Genomic DNA, 20,288 nt, shown 5'->3' with positions numbered 1-20,288 from the left:
TGATAGCCAAATAGATAAAATTCATAAAAGTCTTCCATGGCACATTATAGTCAAACTGTCAAATATGAAAGACAAAGAGAAAATTCTACAAACAGCAGGAGAAAGCATCTGGTCACTTGTGAAGAAACCCCCCATCAGACCAACAGCAGATTTCTCACCATAAATTTTACAGGATGGGAGAGAATGAGATGATATAAGAGATGTAAGAAACAAAACAAAACTGTCAGCCAAGGATATTATACCTAGCAAAGTTATCCTTCATAAATGAAGGAGAAATAAAGTCTTTCCTAGAAAAGCAAAAGTGCTGAGAATTCATCACCATTACACAAGCACTACAATAAGTGCTTAAGGGAGTCCTATACCTGGAAGCAAAAGATTGACACCTATCATCATGAAAACACACACAAATGTGAAATCAACTGGTACAGAAAACAGACAAACAAATAAAAGACTCAAATATTGCCACTACAGAAAACCACTAAACCACAATGATAAACAATAAGAGAGAAAGAGAAGAAAAAATATATACAAAACAACCAGAAATTAATTAATACAATGACAGAAATACACTATCCTAGCACCCAATGCCAATCACATATTAAGAACAATCTTGAATATAAATGAATGAAACTTCTGATTAACAGATATAGACTGGCTGAATGGATAAAAAATGACTGTATTTTTCCATTTTCACCCTGCTGTATAGAACTTTGCGGAGACTGTAATTTATAAAGGAAATAATTCTGCATGGCTGGAAAAGCCTCAGGAAACTTACAATCATAGTGGAAGGGGAAGCAGGCATCTTCTTCACAAGGCAGCAGGAGAGAGCAAGCATGTGAAGGAGGAACTGCCCAACACTTATAAAACCATCAGATCTTGTGAGAACTCACTCACTATCATGAGAACAGTATGCAGAAAACTGCCTCCATCATTCAAGCACCTCCCACCAGCCTCCTCCCTTGACATGTGGGGATTAAAATTCAAGATGAAATTTAGGTGGGGACACAGAGCCATACCATATCAATGACAGGATTATATGCTGCCTATAAGAAACTCATATCACTTTTAAAGATACAGATAGACTGAAAATAAAGGGATATTTAAAAAATTCTATGTTAATGGAAACTCAAAGTGAGCCAGAGTAGTTATATCAAATAAAACAGACTTGACATCAAAAACACTAAAATGAGACAAAGAAGATGATATTACACGATGATAAAAGGATCAGTTCAGCAAGAGAATATGACCATTCTGAAAATCTATGCACACAGCAAAGGAGCACCCAGATAAATAAAGGAAATATTATTAGATCTAAAGAGAGACATAGACTCCAATACAATAATAGTTGGGGACTTGAGCACTCCATTTTCAGCACTAGACAGACCATCTAGAGAGAAAATTAACAAAGAAATGTTAGAATTAAACTACACACTAAACCAAATGGACCTAAAATACTTTAACAGAACATTTTATTCAATAGCTACAGAATACACATTCTCATAACCAGCACATGGAACACTCTCCAAGATAGATAATATGTTAGGACACAAAATAGTTCTTAAAATATTTTTAAAAATTGAAATCATATCAAGTGTCTTCTCAAACTACAATGGAATAAAACTATAAATCAATAAAAAGAACTTGGGAATTTGTACAAATGCATGGAAATTAGACAACATGCTCCTGAATGGCAATTCGGTCAAGGAAGAAATTAAGAATATGAAAATCAAATTCATATTCTTGAGACAAATGAAAATCAAAACACAGCATACAAAATGCAGCAAAACAAAATGATGGTATGGTATTTTTTTTCATGTGCTATTGTATTCTGTTTGCTAGTATTTTGTTGAACATTTTTGCACCTAACTTTATCAGGATATTTTCTTGCCTGTAGGTTTGTTTTTTGTTTTGTTTTTTTCATTATTTTTATTGTGTCCTCGCCTGGTTTTAGTACTGGGGCAATGTTTGCTTCACAGAGTGAAATACTAGGAAACAGAATACAATAGCACATGAAAAAAATACTATACCATCATAATGTGGGATTTATCCCAGGGAGGCAAAGATGATTCAACTTACCTCAATCAATAAATGTGATATGTCACATCAGCAGAATGAAGAACAAAAGACATATAATAATCTCAATAGATGCAGAGAAAGCACTTGATAAAATTCAACATCCTTTTATGATAAAAACCCTCAACAAACTAGGTATTAAAGATACATACCTCAATCCAATAAAGACCATGTATGACAAAACCACAGCTGACATCAAACTGAGTGGGGAAAAGCTGAAAGTCTTTTCTCTAAGAGATGAAATAAGACAAGAATGCCTGCTTTAGCCACTCCTATTCAACATAGTACTGTAAGTCCTAGCCAGAGCAGAGCAACCAGGCAGGAGGAAAAATTATACATATATATATATATATATATATATATATATATATACACACACACATATATATACACACACATACACACATACATATATATACACACACATATATATACACACACATATATATACACACACACACATATATACACACACATATACGTATATGTGTATGTGTGTGTATATATATATATGTATATATACATGGCATCCAAATTAGAAAAGACAAAGTCAAATTGTCCCTTTTTGCTGACGATATGATCTTCCATCTAGGAAAACCTAAAGACTCCACCAAAAAACTATTAGATCTGATTAATAAATTTATTAAAATTACAGGATACACAATCAACATACAAAAATTAGTAGCATTTCTATGAACCCATAATAAACTGGCTGAGAAATAAACACAAAATGCAAGAGTTGAGAATGGGTGATTAGATAGGGCATGTGGAGAAGGAGCACACGCCCTGCACCTGGGCTTCTGCACTGACTGAGGAAGTTAACAGGTTTGTGACAGGAGAACGACTATAGCCCAACCCTCACATTCCTCTACCTGACCTAACAGAGACCCCCACACCCACTAAAAAACAAATGCTGTTGGGTTCAAAGGAAGACCTAGCACAGTTTGGTATCCTGGAAAAACTCATCCCTCAGTACCTCCTGTCAGAGGAGAATGTAGCTGAGGTGCATTCATCTTGATGAATCTATGAACTCAGAAAGGTGGATCCAAGATCCATCTTCAGACTTGAGGCAGCTCTTGGCCTCCTTCTGCTGCCTGCTGGTGCTGGCCAGTGCAGGAAGCAGACCTTACTTGCACCCCCTATCCAAAGAACTAGTCAACTATATCAACAAACAAAACACCACGCAACAGGCCGGGCACAACTTCTGCAAAAAGGAATGAGCTACCTGATGAGGCCGTGTGGTACTTTCCTCGTCAGATCCAAGCTACCCCAGAGAGTTAAGTTTGCTAGGACATAAATCTGCCTGAAAGCTTTGATCCACAGGAACAGTGGCCAGACTGACCTCAGAGAGATCAGGGACCAGGGCTCCTATGGCTTTTGCTGGGCTTTGGGGGCTTTGGAAGCCATCTCTGACTGGATCTGCATCCACCCCAATGTCTCAGGGAGGAAATCATGTGGCGGTGTCCGCGGAGGACAAGCTCACCTGTTTGTGTGGGGACGGCTGCAATGGTGGTTATCCCAATGAAGGCTGGAACTTTTGGACAAGAAAAGGCCTGGTTTCTGGTGGCCTCTATGACTCTCATGTAGGTTGCAGACTTTTCCCATCTGTCCTTCCCTGTGAGCATCACATCCATGGCTCCATACATGCGGAAGGGAGACTCCCCCAAGTACAGCATGGCGAGACTGGCCAGACCTACAAATAGGACAAGCACTATGGATGCAGTTCTTACAGTAACTCCAAAGCACAAAGGACATCATGGCCACGATCTACAAAAATGACCCAGTGGAGGAAGGCTTCTCTGTGTATTTGGACTTCCTGCTGTACAAGTTCAAAGAATAGCAAGGCATCACTGGAGAGATGATGGGGGCCATGCCATCTGCATCCTGGGCTGCAAAGTGGAGAACAGCACGTCCTACTGGCTGGTTGCAAATCCTGGAATGGGGACTGGGGTGATAATGGCTTCCTTAGTTTTTATTTTAAGTTCAGGCGTACATGTGCAGGTTTGTTACATAGGTACGCTTGTGTCATGGGGGTTTGTCATGCCGATTATTTCATCACTCAGATATTAAGCCTAGTACCCGTTAGTTATTTTTCCTGATTTCCTCCCTCCTCCCACTCTCTTCCCTGCAACAGGCCCCAGTATGTGTTTTTCCCTTCTATGTTTCCATGTGTTCTCATCATTTAACTTCCACTTACATGTCTATCAATGATAGACTGGATAAAGAAAATGTGGTACATATATACATATACACATGTATGGAATACCATACAGCCATAAAAGTGAACAAGATAATGTTCTTTGCAGGGACATAGATGGAGCTGAAGGCCATTATCTGTGACAATAACTTCTTTAAAATCCTCAGAGGACAAGATCACTATGGAATTGAATCTGAAGTGGTGGCTGAAATTCCACACACTGAGCGGTATTGGGAAAAGATCTAATCTGCTGTAGGCCTGGCTGGCCATTCCTGGGGGGAGTTTTTCCCTCCATATAGTCAGGGATGGGGATGAGATGGAGGTAGAAGTGTGTTTTATGTTTTGAGTTCACATAAGATACAAGTTGTAGATGTGGCCTGAATTGGATTGGGCCTAACCTATTCATGACCCATCAGAGCTATCTTCCAATAACACACACCAAATTCCGGATACCTCCCAGCCCATTCAGTGGACTGACAGCCGTAGTGCAGACAGTTAGACCACATAAGCCACTGCTGCAAGCACCATGTGTTTTTTTCCCCAAAGACTAGTGCTGTATGTAGTGCCTGCTGCCCTGACTCTGGCTGCTTTCCCCCACTCCCCCTCCGCCTCCCCTACCTATGCATCTTCAGAGAGCAAGACAGAGACTCAGTGATGGAAAGTGGAGTTTGTAACGAGATGACAACTTCTCCCCTGTGAGCAGTACCTCTAAGCAAGCAGCTTTCCACATTTGTGACAAGTTCAGAGGAGGTATGATGGTATGGTAGCCCTTCAGAGAAAGTCGCATTCTCCTAGGGCCCCTGCAACTATCGAGCTTTGCAATGTCAGAAACTATCTCTGGTCTTGTCCCTGGCATGATTCTTTTTTAATAGGAGTTCTATTTTTATGCACCTCAGCCAATCATGTGAATGAATAAGTTTAATAGTTGAAGAAACTATACTAGTTTTACAGATTGCTCCTAATGTCGTGGCTTAAAGCGAAACTGAGAGGTTATAATCTGGTTCTGACCTGCTGACCTGCTGACCACAATGAAACCAATTTCAGAGGAACCAGCTTTTACTTTTTTTAAAAAAATTACTGCTTAACTCTGTCAAGTTAATAATACATGTCTGTGCCAATAAAATCTTTCTCCTTCAGAAAAAAAAAAGAATGCAATCTCATTTTCAGTAGCGAAAAAAAAAATACCCAGGAATAAATTTTACCAAGGAGGCGAAGATATCTATAAGAAAAACTACACAACCCTACTGAAAGATGTTGAAGATAACACAAATGCAAATACATCCCACGTTCATGGATCAGAATAATTAATATTATTAAAGCGACCATACTGCTCAATGCAATCTGCAGATTCAGTGCAATCCCTATCAAACTACCAATGCTATTTTTCACAGAAATATTAAAAAAATCCCAAAATTTGTTTGAAACCATAAATGAGCCCAAATAGACAAAGAAATTCTGAGAAAAAAAGAAGAATGTTGGAGGCTTCACACTATCTGACTTCAAAATGAATTACAAAGCTATAGTAACCAAAACAGCATGATATTAGTATAAAAGAAGACATATACACTAGTGGAACAGAATTGAGAACCCAAAAGTAAAGCCACATACTTAAACCCAGCTAATTTTTGACAAATGTACCAAAGACACAAACTGGGGAACAATGTTCTTTTCAATAAATGGTGCTGGGAAAGTTGAAAACCCATATGCAGAAGAATCCATATGCAGAAGAATGAAACTAGACCCCTATATCTCACCATATACAACATTCAATCCAAGTTTCATTAAAGACTTAAATGTAAGACCTGAAACTATAAAACTACTAGAAGGAAACCTAGGCAAGGTGCTTCAGGGCATTGGTCTAGGCAAATATTTTATGACTAAGACCTCAAAAGTACAGATAACACAAACAAAAATAGATAAATGAGATTATATTAAATTTAAAGCTTTCTGCACAGCAAAAAAATATAAAAAAGGAACAATCAGCAGAGTGAAGAGATAAACTGTTCAATGGGAGAAAATATTTGAAAACTAGACATTCAACAAGGGACTAATATGCAGAATATATAAGAAACTCAAACAACTCAATAGTAAAATACCAAATAATTCCATTACAAAGTGGACAAAGGACATGAATAGACATTTCTCAAAAGAAGACATACAAATGTTTAATAGGTATATGAAAAAATACTCAACTTCACTAATTATCAGGGAAATGCAAGTCAGAACTACAATCAGATATCATCTTATGTCAGTTAGAATAGATATTATTAAAAAGATAAAAATAACAGATGCTGGCAAGGATGCAGAGAAAGAGGACTCTTATACGCTGCTGGAGAAAATGTAAACTTGTACTAGCAATATGAAAAGCAGTATAGAAATTTTTCACAAAGAAAAAGAAAAACCTAAAAATACAACTACCACATGATCCAGCAATCCCAAGGCTGGGTAATTATCAACAGAAAAAGAAATCAATATATCAAAGAGACACCTTGCACTTCCATGCTTATTGCAGCTCTATTCCCAATAGCCAAGATATGGAATCAATGTAAGTGTCCATTAATAAATGAATGAATAAAAATGTGTAATATATACCTAATAAACAAAATTCAGCCATAAAAATGAATGAAATCATGTTATTTGCAGCAACATGGAAATAGAACTAGAGGTCACTATGCTAAGTAAAATAAGTTAGTCACACAAATACAAATATCACATGTTCTCACTCTTACGTGAGAGCTAAAAACATTGATTTCATGGAAGTAGAGAGTGGAATTATAGATACCAGAGGCTAGTCAGGGCATGGGAGAGGCAGAGGTAGATGAAGAAAGGTGAGTTAATGGGTACAAACATACAGTTGGATACAAGGTATAAGTTCTAATATTTGCTGGCATAGTAGAGGGACTAAAATTAGCCGTAATATATTGTATATTTCAACGTAGCAAGAAGAAATGATTTGAACTGTTTCCAACACATACAAATGAAAAATACTCAAGGTAATGAATATCCCAAATACCCTGACTTGATGATTACATACTCTATGCATGTAACAAAATATAAGATGTACCCCATGAATAAGTAAAAAGCTATGTGTCAATTAAATAACTATGTTTCAAAAATCATATGCATAAATAGCTTAAATCAGTTAAACCAATCCAAACTTGGCTATGTACAGTGTAGTTCTTAGGTAACACATCTTTTTTTAAAAAAGATGACTCTCAAGAAGGACTCAATCCAATGAGCAAGCATATAAACATTTAAACGATGGTATTAGGCAATATAAAGCTACTGTGAATTTATAGTAGTAATCAATGGTAGAGTTGGGGTATGTTAAAAAAAACTTGGGGAAATAATCATAACACTTTTCTTAAAATGATAATTTGATATGATATTGATGCCACATAGATAGTTGTCTGGAGGTGGATGAGTAGGAGTTTAAAATATAGAACCTATGAAAAAAACTGCAGGGAACCTTGAGTAACTTGTTTTGGTTGAAGTGTGTGTGTGTGTGTGTGTGTGTGTGTGTGTGTGTGTGTGTGTGTGTGTGTGTGTGTGTTTGCAGTAGTCCTGGTCAGAATAGTAGATAGTGGTAATAGTTATAGTAGTAGCACTGTTTAATACTTCTATTACTAGTAGATTTTAAAGTTGATGGGAAAAGAAAAAGGATTTTTTTTGGCATATTGATAAATATTTGCTTTTATATTTAATGGGTAACCTATAAAATATTTGAACCTGGGAGTTCAAATTATAGTAGAGTCATTCATGACTCTACTATGTGGGAAAAATTAGAAGAGCTAAAATTAAATGGGAGAAAACTAATTTAAGAGATCTTGGAAACAGTCCAGGACAGAAAGAGTCTCTATCAGTTTGGGACACAGATATGCGGACTCGAAAACTGGGACAAAAATTTTTCAAGACATATGATGAAGGTAGAAATCTATGGAAATTGTCATCTGTTTTGATACTGACAGAGTTTTGTCTTGAGGATAGAAGAAATGAAAACTGACTAGCCTGAGATATGGAACTCATGATAGATTAACTACATCGCCAACTTACCAGACTTTAGAGACACAGAAAACACACACAGATACATGCGTACACAGGCTCTGTCCTTGTGCATTTCATTGGTAGAATGTCAAATAGGCATCCAAACAAATATATAAACTGTATTTTAACTCTATGGTTTCTTAAACGGAATCCTTTTATTAAACATTACCAATTCTCAAACTCTTTTAGGAGAAGAGCTTGGTATATTATGAAAAAAAAAAAGGTGTTGAGTTGGGATAGTGTTAGAGAATTAAATATTACATAAGTAAATAAGCACATTTGTTTATTTTAGGTGTAAGGAAAGGTGATGAGGTAGTCTTGAGCAGCTTGAGTTTGAAATGCCTATAAACATGGGATTTCTACAATCAGTTTTCTCTTTTGGTAGATCATAATTTGTCAAGAAATGTCAAGAAAGAGACAGGAATATAAATTTTTATTTTTCTATGTTGAGGAGTAGCTGAAGCTAGAGGATGGGAGGGACTTTGAAATGTTAACACAGGCAGTGCCTATTCCATTTAATATTTATCAAATTGCCTTCTCTGACTAAAGATTGAGTTATGTCATCACCTATTCCAGTGAAACCAAAGCCATAATCAATAATTACATGAATCAGAGCTTCCTCTTTCTCTGCTAATTTACACTGCTGTTACACAAGCCTATGGCTAAAGACAGAGGGATCCAAATTTCAAAATGCAAACTTTATCAGAAGAGGTGAATCACCACTTTTAATTTCTCCTACTTTGCACTTCGGGTTTGTACAATTTTTTTAGTCACAAATATATAAATAATTCACAGATTTGGCCAATCACTACAGTTTCTTAAAATTCAATTATATTTTTAAAAAAACCTATAGGACAAGCGGAGGATTGGGAAATAGCTTCTGTTTTACATTTAGATTTAATATGTGGGTATTTTATAGAAATTTTAACTTTTAGCACTCCTTTGTAACCATTATTACATTTGGTTATAAATAAATATCATCTATGTACTATATGAATTAAAAATTCAAAATTTAAGTTAAAACTCAAGTTTTATCGCAAAATCTTTGCAACCACAATGTAAAAAATGTTTAGATTGTTGCTTCCTTAAGGAAACAACAAAAATATCTTAAACTAATAGCTGATTTTCGCTTAAAATTTAGTATAAAATGAACCTTAGTCTTTTAATGCTTTATTAGATTTTTATATACATAGGCTGTTTTGTTCATGAATTTCACATCTGGCTCTCCAGCATAGTCTTTTAATTCTATGGTACAGAAATAATCTTTATTCCCAATTGGTATGTGCATTTCTTTATTAATAATAAAGAAATTATTAATTAAATTAGAGAAATTATTAATTAAATTAAAGAACTTATTAATGAAGGAATTTACATACACATTAATTCACATTAATAATAATAAGTAATTTTTATTCCCAATTGTTATGTGCATTTCTATTTTGAGATATGTTGTGATCTTTTTCCAGTTTATACATGTTCTTGACAAGATCATATGGTTTCTGACACAAGTTGGTTAAGAAAACTGAAGCTTAAGAATGACTGAAGGTATCCATTGTATCTCAGAAAACAGAAATGCATAAATTACTTTCTTGTCTCTTTAAATTAAATTATATGCAGCAAAGAATTATCTGTTGAGATTCAGGCAGTCCACAGGATCTCATTTCTCTAATTAGTTACCTTGTTCCTGGTACTGCAGCCTTGGCATCCATCCATAAGCAATCATAGCAATCCAAAAATGAGTTTCTTTTTGAATGGCAGGCATATTAGCCAAGACGTTTCACTAACAGTATAGAAGAAATATTGGAAAAATAGAGGAAATGTAAAATTTATATAAGCAAAATATCTGATACAGAATTATTTTAGGCAATTTACTCTTCTCAAATATCTTCTAAGGCATTTTAAGGTGACCTCAAGAATTGACATTTAAATTAAGAAAGTGTCTATATATGAAAAAGAGAGAAAATATTTGCCTTTATTTAAATTTTGGTATCATTGCCAGATTAAATTTGTTCCCCTTACTGCTTATGTCTATCTTTATTTACATATCTGTATCTATATATCTTTATCATGCCTATAAAATTATCTATTTACTTCTATATTTACATATAGTTTTGTGGGGGTAAGCATTCACAAATTGTTATGAGTGTTAATTAAGATTTTAATTTGCATGTCGCATTCAGCTAAAAATCTTCTCTGTTGCAAGAGTCACTATACGATTTCCCTCAATATTTATATTCTTAATAATATGATCACTGGTGTTTAGCTAAATACTTTACTTGCAGCAAATAAGAATAGTTTTTTTGGCCCTTGGTCCAGGTGTGTCAAGAGCTATGAAGTTTGAGAAGTAGGAGCAGACTTCTTGCCAAATATATTAAAAGAGAAATGGTAGAAAAACTTTTAAAAAATCTTTGTGTACTGGTTTCTTCTTATGAACTTTAGCTGAGTTCTATAGAAAGATATTCTTGGTCTTAGGCCAGCCTATATTTAAGCAAATATGGAAAAGTATGGACTGTGGCTAAGTTAGAAGCTGCCCATGTCCTGTAATCAGAGTTGACAGTGCATCACCATATGAAGCACTTCAATATATCCACTAATTTCATACCGCAAATTGAAGCAATTAAAAGTATTGTTATGAAGCTGCAGATTTAGCAGGATGTTACTGGTGTTCCACTTAATAAAGGCTGCGAGCCTCCTATTCCAAACAGGATTAAGGAGCTTGCTATCTTAGCTAGACTCTTTGTTTAAGATGGCCCCAACATAGCTGCTATTAAATTGGGATGCAATGTTCAAGGCCAAGAGAGAAGCAGGGGCCAATAACTTAAAATAAGTAAATAAATAAATAGAAATACAAATAAAAATCTACAGGATTAAAGAGAGTATCTAGGTAAGTTTACTTGTGATAACACACATGTGAGATACTATGTCTTTGTTGTCTAAAGAGTTTGAGTTTAGAGTCATTTGTTATCCTTCCATAGATAACTAAGATACCATGTGAGTTTAATAAGATACCCAACTGGTACCCTGATTTGTTTAATTCCAGCACAAAAGTATAGTCCATTATTCTCTATATTCACATTTGCAAAGAAAGACCAGAAAATCTTTTTGTCTCATAATATGGGCAGTTTAAATTACAGGCTATATAATGAGAGAGAGCAAAGTTCTGCTACTTATGAACTAGTTCATTTCTGCAAGGCTGTTTATAAATCTTTCTCATTTTTTTCAATCCGAAGGTACTATTGAGCACTATTTTTGCCATCTGTTTTCCATTGGTTATAGGTTTGTTTTTGTACATGAAGGGTTTTGCACACTAAGAGCTTATCATTAAAGGAATTTCTCTATCCATTTTCTAGTGTACTGATGATAAACTGGATTTCTATATTCTAAATCTCCTTCAAATTTTAAAAATCCTAATGAATCATACAGTTTATGTGGATGTCAGATGTAATGTAGTATTTTCAAAATGCTAGCATTGAGGAAAAGTAGTAAGTGATTTACTTCAGTCTAGAAATTAGATTATTTAGTTACTTTTTCCTACTGCTCTACCCTAAGTAAAAATTCAGGCAAAAAGAAAGGAAGAATTGATTGTGAGACTGACATTGCAAAAGGATAAGAAGCATACTTAAGAAGTATAAGTAAAATAAACCTCGAAGCAAAAGTGTGCTTTGCATGTGGATGTAAAAATACATTTATTATTAATTTTCATAATGATGGTAACTGATAATGACCAACTAAGTTAGAATATCCAGTTGAAAATGTAGCAGAGATAAAATTAACAGTAAAATAATATTTAAATATAATTAAGAATTAAATTATAGAAGTACTTTAATGTGAAAACATTTAATTAAACAATTTAAAATAACATTAGGGGCAAATACTTGTAAATAGGTTGGCTAAGAAAGACCACAAAACTACAAGATGGGGCATGAAGGTTGGGTAATTAATCAACTGTGTCCAAAGACATTTTACTTAATGTGTTTTAATCTCTGATTTTCTTGTATAAAGTCATAGTATTGGTCTCTTGAATTTAAATGTGAAAGAAGGATGGAAGATTATTTTTCTCTACAACTATTTGCAAATAAAGTATCTGTATCAGTGAGACTGAAAGCAAAATGAAATACATTGTTAACAGATCATAGATGAATCTTTAACTTGCAAATCAAAATAAGATTATCAAATAAAAGAAGACAGATAAGATATATATCAGCTAATTCCATTAAGCTTTATTGTTAGGTGCAGTGTGTAAAATACCTAGAATAAAAACCTCATTTTGTTCTTGAATTTATAGTCCAGTTGGAGATATAGATGGTAAACAAACATTTACAAAAGTGTGATGATAAATACTAGCCATCTCCTAGGTTCTCTTAGGAGAAGAGTTTTGGCTTGAAAATTGAATAGGAACTATATTTGGAAAGGGTGGGAGATGAGAGTAGTCATGGGAAAGAAGAGGTGGAGAAAGGTATTCTCGGTATAGTTAAGAATAAAAACCAACATTGGAAGATAATGGAGAAATAGCATTTTGCAAGAAAATTCAGTGATGCTGCAGGGCAGAAACATGTAGTCCTTGGTGGGAACTGATGAGACATGAGGCAAGAGAGAAAAGCAGTGGCAGATTATAAACAATCAATGTAATATTTAGAGGAAATTTAAAGCAAGTAAGTGAATAACGAAACTTAAGTTCACACAGGAAGAATTTTAGAGTAGAATGTACAGGCATGGAATTGAATTATTATTGATAATAATGATCAAGATAATGGATTTGTGTTAAATTTTGTAGATTTCATCTTAACAAAAACTCCATTATTAATTCAAATATCTTACTTATACAGTGTTTACTTCCAGAGACAAAAATTTATTCCAGATATTTAGGCTCATAGCATCTATCGTTATGTCTTAGTTTCAGTACAAGAAAACCAAGTGAGCAAGCACTGTTGGACTTCACCAAAGACCAGAGACTAGAAAGCCATCTGAAACCTAGGCAGATTATCTTTCTCTGTCTCTCTCTGTCTCACCAGCAAACCGTTCCTGACCCCAGCACACATACAGATACATAGACACACACACACATGGTTTCTATTCAGCTTTGTCCTGGATACCTTCTCCCTTCTACTACCAGTCTTTGGCAATAGACTTTTACAATACATAGACCAATATAGCAGATTTAGCCCTAGAGTCAGAATTTCAATATTAGAGAGGCAGTGTTCTCATCAGAATGTGAAATCTGCTATTGAGTCTGCATAGCATTTTATGTAAGATTGAGAGAATGTGCATGGGAGGATCTGATGACTAGAACTCAGGATAAATTGCTAATCACCACCACCAATTACTCCCAAACAGTTAATCACTCCCTACCAATTAATCACATCACTATGAAACCATATCTGTGTGCAATGTCCTCCTTCACTGAGTCAGGCAGGACTTACGGCTTATTGAAATGGATACAATGTAGTGGAACTGATATTTTGCACATTCCATGCTTGGACCTTAAGGGGATTTGCATTTTCTGCTTTTACTCTTTGAACCCTGAGTCACCAAGTAAAGATATCCTAAATATCCTGTTACTGTAGATAGACGGAGAGAAAGGGTCTGGAGGTACAAACATTACAAGCCAAGAGGTCCTGGAGAATGAAAGACCATGAAAAGAAAGGCCCTAATTTCCCAGCCATTGCAACTAGGGAGGGGGGACTAATTGCATATGGGTGATGCCATCTTGGATTTTCAAATTAAATCTTAGCCCAATGAGCAAATTCAGTCTATACCAAATATATCAGAAATGTGCCAATCCAGCTGAGCTCTGCTCAGCCAAACTACAAAGTTTTGAGCAAATACAATGGTTGTTTTTGTAAGCCAATATGTTTCAGAGTATTTTTTTACAAGGCACTATAATTTATATAGCATTCTATGGCTAACCTCAAATAGTTACCTAATTCTCTCTGCATACCAATTTCACATTTCCAGGGGAGACTTTAGTTGAGTCAGCCTACATTGGACCCTTAGTCTAAAGATCTGTGATTACAAAATTGGCTAGACACTCAACGGATACAGATAAAAGCATCAGTATTGGGCTAATATATTTTACATATGCTAGATAAAGTTTATTTATGGAATCAAGGAGTGCAGTCTCCGGAGGTAGGACTACAAAAATAAATGCAGCTTGATTCTTGCTCTTCAAGAGCTCAGTCTTTCAGGAGAGGTGAAGAAATAAATTCAGGGAACCAATAAATAAGTGTTATCATGAACATGAGTGTATTAAACTACTGTGTACATTACTACATGTGTAAATACTGGAACTGACTATGGTGAAAAAAAGATTAAAATAATGAAGAAGGTAATGTGAATGTATGTTGAGAAAATAAAATACAATAAATGTGAGATATGTTTCTACCTCTTGTTTATGAAACTGGCTAATCGTTTACACAAGATGAAAGACTTAGAATGAAAATTCCAGGAAAAATCAGGTGACTGTCAGTAACTATTTCATTATTCCAAGAAACACAAATGAAAAAAATGCAATTAGAGCACCCAACCAATCTTCATAAGATTGGAAGGAGATCTCTGCACCATTGAGAAAAATCTCTATGTGAAGTCTCCTCATTCTCTCCCCTATGCTTTCTCACATTACAAATCAATAAATGACAGCCAGAGGATCAGGAATTTGTTTCAGAGGATATCATTTTCAGGTTCATATGTCAACCAGCTAATTAAATGGGTAATATATGGCCACATTGGTAATTTTTGTTTTTGTTTTTAGACAGGGTCTGGCTCCATTGCCCAGGCTGGAGTGCAGTGGCGTGATCTTGGCTCACTGAAACCTCTACCTCCCAGGCTCAAATGATCCTCCTACCTCATCCTCCTGAGTAAATGGGACTACAGGTGAATGCCACCATGACCGGATAACTTGTATTTTTGGTAGAGATGGAGTTTCACCCTGATGCCCAGGCTGGTCTCAAACTCCTAAGCTCAAGTGATCCTCCTACCTCAGCCTCCCAAAGTGGCAAGATTACAGGCATGTGCCACCATGCCGGGTCTGCATGGTAATAATTCAATGATAGTATAAATCTGTGACCCTAATACTAGCATAATATATCATATTTTTATATTAACAAGAAAATTTGATGTATGACATGAAAACATTTTGCAAAAATTATGAGATACATATGAATTAATAATGTTATTATTAATAACTGATGTTGATTGAAGAAGCATTATGCTAGGCACTGTGAAAAGCATATTATCATTATATTCTTACAACAGTGTTGTGTAGATGAGAAAATTAAGAGAGGTTTGTTAAACTGTCCAAGTAACTCAGCTGCTAGATAACAAATCTAGGATTATATCCTTGGTCGGTTTGGTTCCAGAGTCCATATTCTTAAACACTATGAAATATTATATCATTATTTAAGTGTGCATTGACATAGATATTGTAAAGTTATTTCAATATGGCAAAAAATCATTATATTTTTATGGATAAAGTCCTAGGAAAAAATATGGAACAATTAAATCTTTGGGAATGCGGCTTAAGAAAGGTTTCAAAAAGGCATTTTTTAATGTTGGAACTGATGCAAGTTCCAACTTTGTCTGATAACAAAGGAGGGGAAGTTAGTTGAGAACTATAATTCAGTCATGAGTTCATTTTGGCTGGGGCATTATAATTATGGGTGTAATGCAAAAAGTCAAGCTAGATCCAGGTTGAAAAAGTCACCTGAGGGTCATTGTTTACTACCAGTGTTTATTTCTAACCTCTCAGCTTTTCTCACCCAAATATCCTACCCACTCAACAAGATAAATGGGTTTATCTGATTATTGATACTGCCTTCAGCTGTCCCAGAGCTGAGCATACTTTCTCTTCTAGCCTAACACATCTATCTGAACAAATCAAAGCCTTAGAATGAATACTATGTCAGGTTCTTTCAGAGAAATATCCATATAAAATAATCTACATTCTTGAACATATATAACAAGGCAGTTGATTATTTCTAAAGTAATCATATGAAATGAGATTAGTTGAATAATAAATTTTATTTTGAGATAGTGGGATATTGTTTAATAACTTGAGTATGTTTAAAAATATAAGGCAGGTTGCCTGCTCATAACAGTTAACAAGTATCTAGATCACAATTATTCATTTAAGCAGTGTAAGCCACATTTTTCAAGGAACTTGAATTTCTACTAATATATGACCAAAGAAACCCAACTATTAGTAAGATGTTATGAATTTAATATTGGGATATAAGGAGGACTTAGATATGATACTGAATACCTGAAACAAATAACAGTTTGTTCAGCTATAGTAAACTAAAAAGACTTGCTAACTAAGCTGACTAGAGACTAGGATTGATATTATGTTGTAAAGGTAGTCAGTCCCCCAAGGAGCAAAACTTGGACTGCTTCAATAATCATCAACTTAGTGTAACGCAGCACACTCATTAGAAACTATGACTTTCTAATGTGTCAACTTCACTAGGATAAATTACCTTTCCAGAATTCCCTTGTTAGGCTGTGCTACAAGAGACAGTTTTGCATGTGATTTGTGAAGCAGTGGCATAATTGCTTTTTGTTCTCTAAAGATTGGGGCCAGGTCAACAGAAGATTTGTAGCTCACACATGTTATTTGTGTGCTGAATCACCTCGTTTATGTGAGCAGAAGCTGGGTCCACAACTTTGCCACCTTCCCTTCCTTTAGTTTTTTCAACTTCCAGGCCAAATGTGGAATTAGCTCCCTAAAATGGGCAACTGCTTTTCATGAAAGGCACTACATCAGCAAGGTTGGAGGTAGTAAGAACTGGCATGTTGTGGGTGGGTAGAATATTGCCCCCCACTAAGGTATCCACGTCCTAATCCTCAAACCTGTGCAAATATTACCTTAAATATTAAAGAAACTTTGCAGATATAATTAAGTTAAAGATCTTAAAATGGAAAATTTATCTTGGGTTATCAGGATGGGCTCAATGTAATCACATGAGAACTTAGAAGAGAGAGAGACAGGACAGTCAGAATCCAACAAAGTAATGTGGCAATAAAAGCAGTAAAAGCAAATATCATCGTGAAGCTACTATGCTGCTGGCTTTTAAAGTAGAGGAAGGAACCATGAGCCCAGGAATGTAGGCAGCCTCTAGGTGTTGGAAAAAGCAAGGAAACAGATTTTCCTCTAGAGCCTCCAAAAGGAGCAAATCCCTGTAAACAACTCAATATTGTTTCATTAAGACCTATTTCAGACTGCTGACTCCAGAACTGTATGATAATACATTTGGGTTTTTAAGGCAATACATTTGTGGTAGTGTGTTAGAGCAGCAATAGAAGATTAATATTCATAGGTTCCAGTTCATTTTTGTGTGTATGAGCCCACGATTATGGACTCCACTTTGTTTTTGATCTTTCTCACTTTACACACATCTTCCCTTCCCAACTATCTACCTTGAGGACTTAAAGCTCCGGTAACCGGCATGAAGAAATTTGCCTTACAGAAAGTTTTTAGCCAGCTCTCACAATTACATAAGCTAGAGTCTCTATAACAAATTGTATATAACATTTATAGTGCTTTTGCATCTCTGCATCCTGATTACACCACAGTTTCTGTCCTTATCTGGACATTGTTCTTCAAAGGGCATAGAACTTTGTGGTTAAAGGATAGCATCTTAAAATATGTTTCCCATTTTTGTAATGATAACTTCATGTTCAGAAATGTCTCAGCCACCATTAGGAATAGATTTGGGGTCACTAAAATACTCTTCTACCAACTTTTTCTTCTTAATTGACCATGGGAAACATCGCCCCGGAGTTAACTTGACACAGAGAACCTCAACTAAACAATGACAAAATTATTTAGGGATGAAACAAAAGATTAGCTGCATATGCACAGAATGAATTTCAACCATTCAAGAGATGGTACTTTTGTACAATTTTTGCATTAGAATTATGTCTAGAATATGACATTTTAGGTATATAGTGTTTAGGGGATGTTGGATTTTTTTGATATTCCAGATAAACATGACTTTTGAAGTGCTGTTTTAAAAATTTGAAATCCTTAGGGAACCCTCTATATGGAATTTCATAAAGTTCCATTTAATGTCTTTTTCTTTTCATAGGGTTTTCAAAGTATACTATTTTCTATTTATTTTAATCGAGTTCATCCAAGGTGTATGGCTTTCTTATAAGAAAGTAAATTGTCTATTTATAATGAAAAAGGAGCCATGTAACACTTTCAAAATACCTGCAAGGTATCTGTCTTTGTATAGAAGTAGTATTTCTCTGCTCCCTAGTTTATAAAGAGAAATTTGTCTATTAGATTCTGAAGTAAGGTAAAGTGGAATTGTGTCTCTTCCTGTAATTTCCTCCTACATAAATGATATAGCTTCATTTTATCTCCTGGAGGCAGTGAGCCTTTTTCCTTGAAACAGTTTTGCAATAAGCTCTGGAAAATCCTCTCAGCTGCCCCAACCCAAGACAAAGGAAATTCATACTACACAAGTTCTGGGGCATTGAAAATGTTTAGGCTGTTGGTAAATATCATCTCATCCATGTATTTCTTTCATGTATATTCCTATATATATATTTAGATATAAAATTATATATAATTATATCTATCTATCTATCTATCATCTATCTTTCTATCTATCTATCTATCTATCCATCTATCGATCTATCGATCTATCTTTATTTTTAGGCAGAGTCTCGCTCTGTCACCCAGGCTGGAGTGCAGTGACACAATCTTGGCTCACTGCAACCTCCACCTCTGGGGTTCGAGTGATTCTCCTGCCTCAGTCTCCCGAGTAGTTGGGACAACAGGTACGCACCACCACCAAGCCTGGCTCATTTTTTTGTATTTTTAGTAGAAAAGGGGTTTCACCACATTGGCCAGGCTGGTCTCGAATGCCTGACCTCAAGTGATCTGCCTACTTCAGCCTTCCAAAGTGCTGGGAGTATAGGCATGAGCCACCGTGCTGGGCCTGTTCCAGAATATTTGACATCAATAAATAGCATTCTTATGAAGTGATTGAGGCAGCTATGGAGGACTCCAATTATAACAAGAAATACCAATTTAAAAAAACGTTAGTTTATAAATGGTGCTTGAAGGTGAAGATGTAACCTTAAGACACCCCTCTTCTTTTCATGAAAACAAAATCAAGAATAAAATCTAACATTTAAATGGTGTATACAAAAGCGCTGCAAAAGAATGAAAAACATTTTCAAAATGTAAAGATGAAAAGTAGAAATCATAGAAAATGGTGTCCTTTAGGCCAAAGGAAAAGAAAGACCTAATGTAAGAATCAAATGGTTTTGGAGATTTCATTCACCACTTTAGAGCAGGGTCAACCTCAAATGATCAGATTCCTTTTTCTCTTAACTTGTAAAAAGTTAAAATTAAATTAAATTAAAAACAATTAAAACATTAGTTGTTTTAGTTATATAAATAATATACTCTCTTTCTAACAAGGAGAGATAATCATCATTCATATTTCTTGGATTTATGATAATGTCATAAACATAAACACACAGAAACACACACATCTCTCTGTATCTATAATTTGTCCATTCCTCTATCCACTTAACTACTCATGTATTTAAATTTTTGTTTTATATCAAAGCGTCACATTGTACTGCATAAGCATGCTATGATTTAGCTACTTCTCTATTAAACATTTGTAACTTTTTCCCCAAATTACTGTCTATTCTCCTGTCTCATAGGTCTCACAGTGATAATTTAGAAAGTTAATATGAGATTTTTAAATTGATATTTATTTTAGACGTATTACATGAAATGTCTGTGCAATTCAGATGGAAAACACTTAAAATGATAAAAAATGTTTGAAATATTTTCAAAATTTAAAGTTTTTATAATTTGAAGGGCATCAAAATCAATGTTAACATATGGGTAAAACTGGAAGAAATACTTGGAAAACTATAGCACAAGAATAGAAGGAAGAATACATAAGAATGAATATAAATCAAGGATTAAAATACAATCACGTCTGATAAT

General features: G+C 35.0%; 1 pseudogene; it reads left to right on the top strand.

Annotated features, from left to right (window-relative positions):
- The first annotated feature begins 3,098 nt into the window (after positions 1-3,098).
- Positions 3,099-4,516, top strand: LOC100971635 (cathepsin B-like; annotated as a pseudogene).
- The last annotated feature ends 15,772 nt before the right edge of the window (positions 4,517-20,288 follow it).

This window comes from Pan paniscus, chromosome 3, assembly GCF_029289425.2.
Source record: "Pan paniscus chromosome 3, NHGRI_mPanPan1-v2.0_pri, whole genome shotgun sequence".
In the NCBI taxonomy this organism is placed as follows: Eukaryota; Metazoa; Chordata; class Mammalia; order Primates; family Hominidae; genus Pan; species Pan paniscus.
Note: the sequence above shows the minus strand (reverse complement) of the source record. Positions and strands in the feature narration are given on the sequence as shown.